Source organism: Sminthopsis crassicaudata, chromosome 2 (assembly GCF_048593235.1).
Source record: "Sminthopsis crassicaudata isolate SCR6 chromosome 2, ASM4859323v1, whole genome shotgun sequence".
Taxonomy (NCBI): domain Eukaryota; kingdom Metazoa; phylum Chordata; class Mammalia; order Dasyuromorphia; family Dasyuridae; genus Sminthopsis; species Sminthopsis crassicaudata.
The window spans coordinates 262,340,273-262,355,351 of record NC_133618.1 but is presented as its reverse complement, the minus strand read 5'-3'; the positions used below and the strand labels follow the sequence as shown (position 1 = coordinate 262,355,351).

At 30.9% G+C, this 15,079-nt stretch overlaps 2 protein-coding genes across 2 annotated transcripts in view; one reads left to right on the top strand and one right to left on the bottom strand.

Annotated features, from left to right (window-relative positions):
- Positions 1 to 15,079, bottom strand: part of AVEN (apoptosis and caspase activation inhibitor) — a 201,063-nt gene that overhangs the window by 131,013 nt on the left and 54,971 nt on the right. The window lies entirely within an intron of this gene.
- Positions 10,659 to 15,079, top strand: part of CHRM5 (cholinergic receptor muscarinic 5) — an 83,476-nt gene continuing 79,055 nt past the window's right edge. The window contains exon 1 of the mRNA XM_074289178.1: positions 10,659 to 11,528. The gene's annotated coding sequence lies outside the window, so the exon portion shown is untranslated. The remainder of the gene's footprint in view (positions 11,529 to 15,079) is intronic.

Here is a 15,079-nt window from a genome sequence, read left to right as displayed (position 1 = left end):
TCACGGCTCTACCAACAATGAATTGGTGTGCTTATTTCGCCATAAACCTATAACATTAACTATTGCTATTTTTGTCCAGTTTCTTTCCTAGTCCCAAAGTTAGGGCCCCGTATTACAATTTATATTTTCCATATCCTACAGTATATTAAATCCTATTGGCCCACACTACCTGTTCATTAAACATATCCTCTTTACTATGTTTCCTGCCACTTGTTGCATTATAACTTGACTATTGTATAAAACTCATAAACATTTAAAGGGAGGAGAGTGCTTTGTAGACCACTCTATCCCCCACATCTATCAATTCAGATTAGCATCTTCTCTGCAATTTGTAGTCTTAAAGAGCTGCCTTCATCACTGAAAGTTAAACAACTTGCCTACATTCATACAGACATTAGGGGCACAGAAAAGTATCAGTGCTACATCCCATTTCCTCCCCCCCACAATACCCTACATATAGTTCCCTGTCCTCAAACTTCAAAATAATTTGGGAGATGAAAGGAGGTGCAACCAACGAGGTCATAGAATCAAAAGTAGATAACTTAGAGAATGTCACTAAACTTTAATCATGGAATGGCAAAAACAAGCTCACCAAATGCTCTCAATTTTAGGAGAGGTTAAGGCTGAAGAGAAAGGAGAATTAAAATATTTATTATGTAAAACAAATATAGATTTCTTGATAAAAATGAAGTAAAATTACATTTACAAGTCATTGCATTTTGTGATCAAAACAGCTCCATTTGATTGCTTTGCATTTTGTCTATAGGTGTATCTCAAATCACTTCTAATACACTGATTAAAGTTTTCTTAAAAAAAAAAAAAAAATATATATATATATATATAGACAGGCAAAGGGGCAGGATTAAAGATTAAAGATGACAGAATAAGTCAGGAAAATTCCACAATCTTCAAGTTTCCACAAAGAAGATAGAACATTACCTCAGAGTGAACACAGAGTAGCAAAAATAAACATAAATCAGGGTAAGAGAGGACTTCAAGAAAGATTCACTTTCAGGGATGGAGGTTTAACTCAAGTGCAAACACCTCCAGGTCAATTCCACTGAAATCAACAAACAACAAACCTTAGGGGCAGCTGGGTCTGGAAACAGCTACCACCTCAAAAACTTTCATGGCATAGTATTGGAATCAGCTGGCTGAGTAGGAGAAGATTGAAGGAGTCTCCATTGTCTTAGATACCAACTAAAGTTGTTAACCACATTGGCTACTGCAAGAAGGAGCAAACACATGCCCTGTAAATGCAGTAACAGAAGAGCAGAAACCATGCCAAATGTGGGCACTATAGGAGAAGTAGAATCTGATTTTGGTTCCAGGGCAGATAGGAAAGCTGAAGCGTGAAGCTCACCCACAGAAGACACTGCAGGAAGAAAGAGAATTTGTTAAGACAACATAGTTGGGAGTCCTATCCAATGACTTAAGGATGAGAGGAATGTCCAAGGTTGGTACTCCAGAGTTCAGAAAATAACAGTAAGAAAGACCTGAAGCCAGAAGTAACATTACCCACACTTCTGCACTATAATTTGATTATAATAATAAGCTGCTAAAAATGAAAATGAGTAAGCAAAAGAGAAAGAATCTAACCACAGACAACTACCACAGGGATAGAAAAAAAAAAAACTAAGTTCATATTCAGAAGAAGATAGTGGAATTAAAAATAGCCATTTCTACTCCAAAAGAAACATCAAATAACCAGAAGTCCAAAAACAGTTCTTAGAAGAACTTTAAAAGGACTACACAAATCAAATAAGAGAGATTAAAGAAAAACTAGAACAAAAAATAAGAGCATTCCAAGAAAATCATGAAAAGAGATCAACCAATTTAAAAAGAGATCCAGGAACTTAAGAAAGTAACTCTTTTTGATAACTAGAATTGGACAAGGAGAAGCAAATAATGTTATAAGACACCAAGAAATAATCAAATAAAATCAAAAGAATGGGAAAAAAAGGAAAAATTATGCAATATCTCATTAGAAAAACAACTGATCTGGAGAACTCATCAAGGAAAGAAAATATAAGAATGATTGAACTACATGAAAATTAATATCAAAAAAGACTCTTGATATACAATATTAAAAGAAATAATTTAGAAATATCACCCTGAAGTTCTAGAACAAAAGAATAAAGTAGAAATAGAAAAAAAATCCACCAATAACTTCCTGAAAGAGATCCTGAGATGAAAGCTTAAGAGGAATATCATAACCAGATTTCAGAGAGAAAATATTTCAAATAACAAGATATACTGTAAAACTACAGTCAAGATTACACAAGATCTAACATCTTCTATACTAAAAGACTGTACAACTTGGAACATTATATTTCAAAAAGCAAAAGAGTTGGGCTTACAACCAAAAATAACATACTCACCAAAGTTGAGTAAAATCCTGAATGAAAACAATGGACATTTAATAAACTAAAAGATTTTTAGGTATTTGTGACCAAAAGACCATAATTCAATGGAAAATTCAACATATAATATTCAGGAAGAATATAAGATAAATATTAAAGACCAATTATAAGGGACTCAATATGATCAAACTTCTTAAATGTAAAAATGTTATCAGTGTTCTTAAGATTGTCATCATTGTAAACTGTTAGCATTTTTTGTTTTTCTCCCCAGGTTATTTTTACCTTCCGAATCCAATTCTTCCTTTGCAACAACAACAACAAAATTCAGTTCTGCACACATATATTGTACCTAGGATATACTATAACATATTTAATATGTATGGGAATGCCTGACATCTAGGGGAGGGGGTGGAGGGAAGGAGGGGAAAATTCGGAACAAAAGGGAGTACAAGGGATAATGTTGTAAAAAATTACCTATGCATATGTACTGTCAAAAAAAATGTTATAATTATAAAATTAATTTTAAAAAAATTTTTTAAAGGAGAGGAGAAAAATTCATCAGAGTCCTGCTATTAAAGAATACAATGCTTTTTTTCACACTCTTACTAAGTTCTTTTGAAAATACTGTTTGCTTTATTTTACACTTTGTATAAGTGAGAAATGTAACAAGAATTTGAAAACAGAATATGTTTGTCAGGGATTCCTGTTTCAACTGTAAATACTAAACTTACCTATTGTGTGCCACTTTATAAAGAAGGAAAAATAAAGAATTTATTTTTCCAAGAAAAAAAAAAAAAGATTGTCATCATTACTTGGGTAATTTAAAAGAAAGGTTGGATTTGAGTTTCAGAATGATGAGGTGACTCTAAAAAACAAAACTAGGTAAGAAAAGGTAAAAAGAAGTAATTATCTCATATATGAGGCATGGAAAAAAAAACTGTTAGAGGAAGCAACTGGGAATGAAGAACTAATATTGCTGGAACCTTCCTCTCACTAGATCTAGATTGAAGAGGGAATAACATACATCTAGAAGGATACAAAAGTCTTCCAAATTTGTAAAGTAATACAAAGGCAATGGAATAATGTAAGGAAGGGACTGTTAGATAGGTGAGTAGATTTAGTGTTAGGAGGATGGGGGAAGAATATAACAAAGAGACTTTTAGATGGATAGATAGAATAAGGAATACAATGGTAAGGGAAAAGGATAAGGAAGGGATTCTTTAAAAGAGTATAGATTAGGGAGATAGTAAGGAGGGATAGGGTAAAAAGAGAGGTTGAGAAGGACAGTGAGGAAAAATAGGAAGAAGGAAAATAACCAAATGGTAATTATAACTTTGAATGTGAATGGGATTAACTCACCCATAAAACAGAAATAGGTAGTAGAAATCAGTAAAAATCAGAATCGAAAAATATGTTGTTTACCAGAAACATGTTTAAAAATAAGAGAAATGTACAGAGTTAAAATAAAGAGTAGAATTTATTATGCCTCAGCTAGTGAAAAAAAGCAGAGGTGATCTCAGACAAAATTACAGCTAACATAGATTTAATTAAAAGATATAAACAGGGAAACTACATTGTAATAAATGGTGACATAGACAATGAACCAATATCAATATTAAACCTATATGCTCCAAATACCACAGCATGTAAAATTCTAAGTTAAATGAATTAGATAGAAATAGTCAGAGGTACTATAATACCCAGCATTAGATAAATCTAAAGAAAAAATAAATATAAAATAAGTCAAGGGAAGTAAATAAATTTTTAGATGATCTAGGCATGAAAGATATCTGGAAATAACTGAATGGGAATAGAAAGGAGCACACCTTTTTCTCAGTGGTACATGATACCTTTACAAAAACTGACTATATACTGAGGATAAAAATTTCATATTTAAAAGCAGAAAAGTTAAATGCAGGCTTCTCAGATCATAATACAATAAAAATTGTATTTCATAAGTGCTGGAACTCTGTCTTTCCAGAAATCAGGATAATCAAAAGCCTTTATTCTTGGTCTTTTGTGGTCACAATCAGAGGATTAGATCTAGCAATCTCCATACCTCCTTACTCTCTCTCCACCACCAGGAGAATGCCTCAATTTCCTCCTCCTACTCCACCCACACATGTCACTTCCCCTTCTTTGTCCACACCCACCAATTGAGCCAGCACAGAATAGTTGGGGAGGGTCATCCTTCAAACATGTTAATAGAGAATTGTCCAATTGGCAATTAGTCTCACGTGCTCCATTATCCAAGTTCATTTGCTCAGTTCTAGCCCTTTACACATAAGGGACCATGGAAACATAGAATAAAAACTAGAGATTAAACAACTTAATCTTAAAATCTGAGGGGATTAAAGAAGAATCATTGAAACAATAATGTTAAAGAGAATGCCAATAATGACAACAATAGCAAAACCTATGGGATAAAGCAAAAGCAGTAATCACAGAAAAATGAGCTCTAAAAGTTTGCATCAATACAATAGAGAATAAAATCACAGACTAGTGAACTGATATGCAATTTTTTTTAAACTAGAAAAAGAAACTAAAAATTCCCAGTTAAATACTAAATTGGAAATCTTAAAAATTAAAGGTAAGAGTAATAAAACTGAGTGTAAGGAAATCATTGAAGTAATAAACAAAACTAGGATTTTGTGAAAAAGCCAATAAAACTATTGGTTAAAAAGATTAAAAAGAGAAAAAAGAAAACCAAATAATTGGTATTAAAAATTAAAAGGATTAATATACCACTAACAAAGATGAAATCAAAGCAATTATAAGAAGTTATTTTGCCCAATTATACTTCAATAAATTTTAAAATTTGAGTAAAATAGAAAAATATTTACTCCCCCAAAAAAATGACTCTCCCAGATTATCATAAGAGGAAAAAAGAACCTCTAACTAGAATATCTACATTTGACCTAGAAAAAAAGAAATTGAAAAGATCATATAAACATCCTAAGAAAAAAACACCAGGACTACATGAATTTTAAGAGAATTCTATCAAGTATTTAAAGGTCAAGCAATTCCAATCTTAAATAATTTGGAATCATAGACAAAGAAGGGATTCTATCAAACTCCTTTTATGAAACAAATATGATTCTAACACCTAAATCAGGAAGAGTAAAAACAAGAGAAAGAAAATTAATTGCATTAATGGATATGGATGCAAAAATCCTAAATAAAAAACTAGCTAAAAGATTACAACAATATATTACAAAGATTACACATTATAACCAGATAGGATTTATACTAGGAATGCAGAGATGCTTTAACATAAGAAAAACTATTTATTATTCATATAATCAATTGTTAAAATGTTTTTTAATCTTATGATTCTATCAATAGATGAAGAAAATGCTTTTGATAAAGTACAATACTTATTTCTATTAAGAAAACACTTGAAAGTATAAATAAAAATGGATTTTTCCTTTAAATAGATAAGAAGCATTTATCTAAAATCATAAGCAAGCATTATTTTTAATGGGGATAAGCCAAAAGACTTGCCAGTAAGATCAAGTGTGAAACAAGGGATTTCCACTGTCATCAGTATTATTCAATATAAATTATACTGGAAATCCCAGCAACAGCAATAAGAAAAAAAAAAAAAAAGAAAGAAAGAAAGAAATAGAAGGAATCAATGGGCAATGAGGTAATAAAACAACTCCTTTTGCAGATGACATGATTATATACTTGAAAAATCCTAAAGGTTCAACTAAAAAGTTAGTTGAAGCAATAATTATATCAAAGTACCAAGAAATAACATAAAACCACATAAATCATCAGCATTACTATATATCACCAACAAAATCCTGCAAGAGATGATCCATTAAAAAAAAACAAAACTCTATACAATAGATTTTTATACAATATACAAATAAAATCAGATTTAAATAATTGTAGAAATATCAATTATTATGAATAGCCAGGACCAATATAAAAAATGATGTTTACATGAATTAAAGAATATATTCAATGTCATTCCAATTAAATTAGCAAAAAAAATTTTTACTCAGAAAAAATAGCAACAAAATTCATTTGGAAGAACAAAAGGTCAAGAATATCAAAAGAACTAATATAAAATGTAAAGGTCTTAAACTAAAAGGCAGTAACTATCAAAACTTTCTGGCACTGGCTAAGAAATAGAAAAGTAGATTATTGGAAAAAGGTAGTCACACAATTTGCCACAGTAAATAATTATAGTAACTTTGTGTTGGACAAAGTAAAAACTTCAGTTTGGGGAATAAGAATTTATTATTTTGTTTAAAAAATTATTGGGAAAGCTGAAAAGCAGTCTGGCAAAAATAAGCATAGACTATTCATTATCTTATTCCATTCATCAAGATATGTTCAAAATGGATATATGGCCTAGATACAAAGGGAGATTTTACAAGAAAATCTGAAGAACATGGAACATATTACCTTTCACTCTTATTGTCAGCCAAACAATTTAATAATATAAAAGAAATAGAGAGAATTGAGAGTTGTGAATGCTTAATTTTGATTACATTAAGTTAAAAGATTTTTGTACAAATAAAATCAAAACAAGATCAGAAGGAAAACATAAAATTGGAGGGGGGAGATTTTATATACAGTTTCTCAGATAAAGATCTCATAGTTCTCTAAGAATATGAATCATTCCCTAATTTGATAGTCAACAGGCAAAACAATTTATTGTCATATGAAAAATGCTCTAAATCATTATTGATTAGATAAATACAAATTTAGGATATCATTTTACATTGATCAAATAGGCTAAAATGATGGGAAGGGCAAAGTAACAAATGTTGGAAGAGGGATACTAATTCACTATTGGTGGAACTGGGTATTAATCCAACACTTTGGAGAGCAATCTAGAATTATGCCCAAAGAATTTTAAACTGCCTATACCTTTTTACCCAGCAATACAACTATTAAGTCTACTTCCCAAAATGATTAGGGAAAAAGGAAAAGAATTGATATGTTCTAAAATACACAGTAGCAAAGAACTGGAAATTGCAAGTTGGGGAATGGCTAAACAAGTTGTGGTAAATGATACTATTAGAATACTGCACTATAAGAAATTATGTGTTTGATGATCCTAAAAAAACATGGAAAGGCCTACATGAAACAATGAAGAGCAAAATGAGCAGAACTAAGAGTATGTTGCACAAACATTTTGTTTTAAGAACAATTTTGAGTGACTAAGTCATTTTGACTATTATAAATACCCAAATTAACTACATAGATCCTCTGAAGAAATTGCTTCCAGAAAAGAACTGATACACAGAAGCATCCATAATACATAAACAGAAAGACAAAGAGATACAAAGAGATACACACACACAAACATATACACACATTTGTGTCTAATAGTAGTCATCTAATGGCGAATGGAGAGATGGGGGCGCGGGGGAAGGAGGGAGGAGAAAAATTATAACTTTATAATTTAAAAAGAAAAGCAAGTTATACATAATAGACTTGCAGTTTCATGTGTTATCCTCTTTTTTCCTACTCTATTTTATTATGGAAATGCTTGTTTCATCCCTTAATTTCAAAATAAAAAAAATAGTAATTAAAAAATAAGTTATGAACCCAATACCAATGTCCCAGCACAGACATACTGCCCCAGAGAAAAGCAAATCAAATCCGACCTAAATTCCCACCCCAAGAAATTGCCAAAAGCCTCAGGATTTTTCCCCACTTAGCCAAAACCTCCAGATGAGTTAGTGTCTAAACTCTTGATATAGTGTATGAGATACTATAGGTTCCACAAGCAGACTACATCAAGGCATTATGGTACTGGCTCCAGCAGTGGCCATCTCAGCTTCCTGCTCCCTAGAATTTATCACATGTGCCATTAATCTAGTCATATGTGATGAAATGGATTCTATAACTCCTATGCTCTATTATTGAGGAAGTCTTTGTAATATGATTACTAGGTCAAACCTAGATTATAATATTATATAGCCCTTCTTACTATGATAAATGTGATGCTTCTAAGTTGTGAACACTCAGGTGAGATAATATAATCATAAATCTAGTATGCACCACAGCACTGGTAACTGTTGGAACTTGATCTCCATTATGAGCCTTCTCCTTTTTATCTTCAAAACTCCATAATGCAAGTCTCATGCTGAACAATAAAAGGAACATTCCCATTTAAATCTCCCAGTGAACAAACCCTATTGACCCTGTCCCAAACCAAGCAAGGATGTCATTGTCAGCCAAGACATTGCATACACACTCATGGCTACAAAATGTCACTGCTTAAGCCACTTTCACACAAATAAGAGAAAAAAGAAAGTAACTGGAAGAGGTCATCTGCTTTGCTATAAATGCTTTGCTTGCTTTTTAAAAAAGTTTATTAATGTTCTTTTCAATACTGATGCTATTTCCTTATGACTCCATTTTTGCTTTTCCTTCTTCTCTACTATTCCACAGAACTCTTTAATATAACCAAAAAATAAACACACAAGCCACCATATCTTCATCAAGTTTCTAAACTCCTAATCAAATATAGAATATAATCTAATCATCACTTAGAACCTGAGTACAACTATATAATATTATAATCTAGGTTTGACCTAGTAATCATATTACAAAGACTTCCTCAATAATAGAGCATAGGAGTTGTAGAATGCATTTCATCACATATGACTAGATTAAGAACCAATCCTGCTATGATTTGGAGTAGAAGTTTATAGGCTATGAATGCCTCTAGATTCTAATATACTTTGCATCCACAAATATGACTTCTGGGCCTCAAAAGTTTGACAGTTTTCATATTCCATATTATGAAATAGTCTTAATTCACACCTTTGAGCAAAAATAAAATATGTCTATATATATATGTATATAAATGTGTGTATGTTTATATGTAAGTTACTTTATAGTTTTTAAAGCATTTTAAGAAGGATAATAGTAACATTAAAATATTTGAAAGGCTATCATATGGAAGAAAGATTGAACTCAAAGAGCATAACTGGGAATGATGGATGGAAGATACAAAAGGTCAGATTTAGACTTGATGTAAAGAAATTTTTCCCAATGAGAGGAATTTAATTCTCCCTCATTTGAGGTCTTGAAGTAACAGCTGAATAAATACTAGTCAAGTATGCTTTAGATTGGAAATTTTTATTCAGATAAAAGTTGGTCTAGATAATTTCTTAAGTCTCTTTCAGCTCTGAAATTCTGTAATTATGGAAAACCTAAATGGAAATGAAAGTGAAAGCAAGCAATTAGAGAGATGTTTAAGTCTAACTATAGGATGATCTGCTTTGAGGCTTAAAGAAAAGATATATGTTGCCAAAAGAAATAATTGCTTTAAGTCCTAGTGGAATGTCACTGGAACTGGTATTGGAAGAAAAAAACATAATCCACAAAAATGAGCTATCCTTCCAAAGCCAAAGTTGATTTTATCCCCAAAGAGCAACTTTTAAATCCCACAAATTATATTCCTCTATTGTAATGCATGCTAAAAGAAGCACATATGAAGTATTTTATTGAATACCTATTTAGAAGAAAAGACAAAATTGTCATTAAAAGATGTCATAAAACAAAAAAATTAATACATTATCAAGTTTTAGTATATCTCTAAGTCAATGTTTATAACCTTAGAATCACTTTATTATGTACATGCACAATTATAAGTGAATTATGATTATACTATTATACTGCATGGGCAGAGGAAAAAATTAGTCTACATAACATATAACATCTATAATAGTACTTCAGTATAAGGAAGACAGAGCTTTTAAATATGTGTGTATGGATATTGGTAAGGTTACACACACATACACATACACACACACACACACACATGCGCGCGCGCATACACACAAAGACAGCCAGCAATACATTCAGGAAACCATTAAAAATGAAATGTTAAAAATATATAGCAAAAAAAATAAGGACTCAATGTCTTAGTCTAAAAGATTTGAAAATTGGTATCTTTTTTTCCATAGAAAAGTAGCAACAACTGAGGGAAATAGGAAGGTATATTTTAAAACCTATAGGTTTTTTACTTTCTCAGGGAAAAGGAATGAAAAACAAATAGGAAAAAAAATGATAAAAATACATAACAAGCCAAAGCTCTGTGAATGGTCAATCTTAAAATCCAAGCCTAGAAATCTATCAACCAAAAGTCATGATGTAAGAAAAATAATTTTAAGAGTATTTTGAACCTTTTTTAATTCCAGCTACTTCTGAATGTAGCTTTCGATCCTCCTCCAAATACGTCACTTACTGTGTGTCAAAACAACTCCTGTCCATTCTACCTGATCATAATCTAAAGCTGCAGTCTTTCTCTTCATTCATTTCTTGATGACAAGCTGTTCAAACAGAGATCATCTATCAAACCTAATATTATCATTTGCTCTTTTTCCCTCCTTTCATCAGACACTGCTGTCCATCAAGAGAAGTAATTAATGGGTTTATTATGTAGGAAGCGTCATCCTGTCAGTTTGCTGCTTGGTTTGAATAGCTCATATCAGCTCGTCGTGGATGCCATGCATGTTCAGTGTCCTGAGCTATGAAAAAATACTATGCTCTTGGGGATTTTCACCTAATCATTAAAAAACACAGTTTCATATCTGTGAATAACAGAAGCAACTGAAGGAAAGAGGAACAGATACCTTCATCTTCCTATTTTAAAAAGGCTGCTGGATTGAAAGTTGAGATAGAAAGCAAAAAAAGAGAGGCTTGAAAGAGAATGCTTGATTGAACAGGCAAATACGCAGAATTTATTTTTTAATTTTGAGAAAAAGAATATTCTGGTAGAACTTTTCTGGAATAACATAATTCATTTATAGAATCAGCTAAGAATTTCTCCTTGCTGAAGCATTCAATGAATTTTTAATAAGTTCTGAACACTCAAATCATCTGAGGGAGGTCAAACTGCTCTAATCAGGTGAAGAAAATCAAAGTTCATTTTTCAATTGCTCTCATTTTATCATAACCGAAATATTATAACTGTTGCTGGTCACCAATTACTTCAAAAGAATAACTGGAAATATACTGGAATTTTAAAAAATATGAAAAAACTGCAAAAAAAAATGAGGCACTATGGGAAAAGAACACACAACTAATGTGCAGAAGGCATTTCAAATAGAGAAGCTTCCAACCTGGTGAGACTTTCCTATTGTATTCATATAGAACTCCAGCAGATGAGCTTCAAACAGTTTCCAGGTAAGCTTTAAGCTTATAGTATCCATTTCTATTTTGACTCATAAATATTGTACCTACTAATTTGATTAACAAACTGATAGATTAAAATTTTAAGAAAATCTTTCCCAAATAGTATACAGACTTAAGCTTTAAAAAGGTCTGTCATTTTCTGTGCTGTATAAACCAATGTTCTTATAGCAGATATCTTTCCTGAAAGTGTATCCTTTTCATTACCTTTTGCTATGTTTACCTGGTCTCTGTTGCTTCATGTTAAATTTTTCAAGTCATTTTGTCTTCAATGGCCAAAAAAAAAAGTGAAATTAATATTAATATGCACAAAAGCCATGACAATTGCTATTTTTCAAATGTGTTCAATAAATGTGGTTTTTAATTACAATTCACTAAAGCAAAGGTAATTTTTTATTATCTCTTAATTCAACAAAGGCAAATCCTAAGTTGGTATGATAATTTAAGTATTTTTTTTAAAAAGAGATATGCCACTTTCACTAACATGTAAAACAATCTGAAGGCTGCTCTTTTGATAAAATATAGCTAATATATATACTAAGGACAAACAGGACAATTTTATTATGAATATGAAACTAGCAGACACTCAAGACAACAAAAGAAAGGTTTGGCACATTAATGCTTCAATAATTCTTAGACCAAATGTTCACATGAGAAAATAGGCAAAGAGACTGAGAACATCAAACCATTTTAGGGAATACTATCAATCTTAGAAACAACCTATGAATGATTTTATATGGCAGCCTTCATATCTTTGAAGTTTGTGTTAAAAAAAAAAAAAAAAAAAAAAAAGGATGGGATACAAGTATTTCCTTAAATCAAAAGTCGGGGGAAATGTAATCTTTTTCTAAAATTTAACCCCATCTTTTTGCGATTGAATCTGTCAGGGTGTCAAAAAAAAAAAAACCTCAAAAATTCTTTTCACAAAGAACCCTCTAAATATTCAAATTTCTAAACTAATTCTATTATCTGACAAAAACAAAGAGATAAATGAAAAAGTAAGGCACTTTACCCATAAAAACCTTTAAATAATACAAGCAGAAATTTCAGAAATCATTCATCAGACATGTTTGAAAAGCAACCATATTTAAAATTACTGAACAGTTCCATTTCATTGGATTACTTCCCTTTTTCAAATCATCATTAAGGCACTGAATGACAGGAGACTCACTTTTCTCAGAAAAACAAAAAGCTAAAGATAAACTTAAACATAAAAAACTAATAGTTTTGAATTCTGAGATCTACTCAAATGTTTTCCATTACATTAAGAACATGTCCATTTTGACAAGTAATTTAAAAATTATATTCATATATTTCATATAAATATTTTAAAAGATTACTTATTTCTATACAAACTAACCAAAGTAGACTTTAGCTACCCCTTCTTTTCCACTATTTTCTCTCTATTATCTAATCAGAAAAAAGTTACACGTGATTAAAATTTGTTTTGAAAAATCTATAAATCTATTTTTTTTAAAAAGCCACTGACAAAAATCACTAATAATATCCCCAATTACAATTTTAAGAATTTCCAACTTCTCTGGAGGACAAAGAGACTTAAAAAAAAAAAAAACTATCACCTCTCTGAATTCAATAATTAAGAGTTCACTGGGAGGAAAACCCAAACTATTCTTTATACTATGAAAACTTTGTCTAAAAAATAATTGTCTTACCAATTTTTATGTAAATGAAACATTCATCTCCTACTAAAACTTCTGTGTGATATTTCCTCAGTGACTTATCTGGAGATGACAATGTATAAATAAAACTGATATCATTAACTCCCTTTATTATTTAATTTATCTGAACTTTACCCTGAATCAATCTCATACTTCCCTTCATGTTCAAATCAATTTTTTTCTCTTTATAATATTTTGCTTCAAAAAACAATTACTCAGGCCCCCAAAAACACAATTTTACACACACACACACACACACACACACACACACACACACACACAGAGAGAGAGAGAGAGAGAGAGAAGAGAGAGAGAGAGAGAGAGAGAGAGAGAGAGAGAGAGAGAGAGAGAGAGAGAGAGAGAGAGAGAACTGTGTACTTTTGTTATTTATCATATTATTTTTGTAAACATCACTTCTAAATTTAAAGTGAACATCCTGAAGGCTGAAAAAATGGGCAAAACAGCAGCTCATAGGAATCCAATAGAAGGAGTTCTATGTAAGCACCTAAAAGACTTGAATTTATTCAGAAGAACATTCTTAAACAGTCTCAGTGATTAAGAAGTTTGTAATAGATATTTGGAACACAATCACAATCAACTATAAATTCTTTTTATAAAATAGTATACATGCTGTTTATTATGAAATCCCTATCACATCAATTGCTAATTACCTATATATTATAATTTTTTTCAACTTTACAGTAGTACATCTGAAATGGTTTAATTATTTAGAGAGTCTGAGAAATGCTCATGCAAAAAAATGTGCTTTTCACATAAAATATATAGGCCCACTATTCTGGGCCTATATCAATTTTAACATTTTAAGTTTGTGTATTTTAACATTATGCTAAGGATCACTGAACCTATCCTGGATATCATGAAGCATAAAATTAAATACCATAAGAACACTATTTGCTTATCTTTAGTGATTATGAAATATTTAAACTATAAATACTATGAAAACTAATTTTTATGAATTTGCCAGGTGCCAAACTTTTTCAAAGTAAGGCAATTAATCTGTCTCTTATTCTGATTGATATTTTTTGGAAGCAACTAAATAGGAAAATGGAAGAATGTTCTTTCTAAAGCTCCATCTTTTCTCTAGCTTACTCAAACTGAGAGAGAAAAATTTTTGGTCTGTGACATCAAAATCTCTTGCTGGGGAAGTAGCTGTGATAGCAAATAGATGATTATATCCTTTCAGTGTGAAGCAGTAGCAGCAGCAGCAAAAGATATGAACACTATCATTTCCAGTCATATCATAAACATTAGATGCATGACAACTGAATTAGTATAAGAAGTCTTCATTATATTTCTCATTCTTTTCAGCACCAAAGATTAAAGAATGAAAATGACCATTTCACAGTTTACTTCATTAATAATCTGGAAGGAGAATAAATAGCAATGTTAATTATAAGTCATACATAGTAAAATGAAAGTGTTGAAAATACTACTAAATGCAGGAGGAAAAAAACAAAACTGAGAAATGGGTAAAAGATATTTTTCCTTCTTGATATAGATAAAAGAAGTTAATGAATTTCAGGAATCAAAAAGTCACCAAGATATCCATATTCTAGCCCTAATCACTAATGGATAAAGATTTCTATCTAAAGAACAAAGTTAAAGGCAAAGTAGCACATGACAGCATACACACACACACACACTCATAATAAGTGCATACTGTCATCTCTTAAAATCACTGTGCAAAACTGAAGAGATAACCAAAATGACTGAAGATATGTAGAATTCAGAGAGAATATAAAAGATAAGAGTTCCTTTTACATATATGTGTGAATATATATATATACATATATATATACTTCATATAAAATTGTATTATTTTAAATGACACTACTTAATAAATTG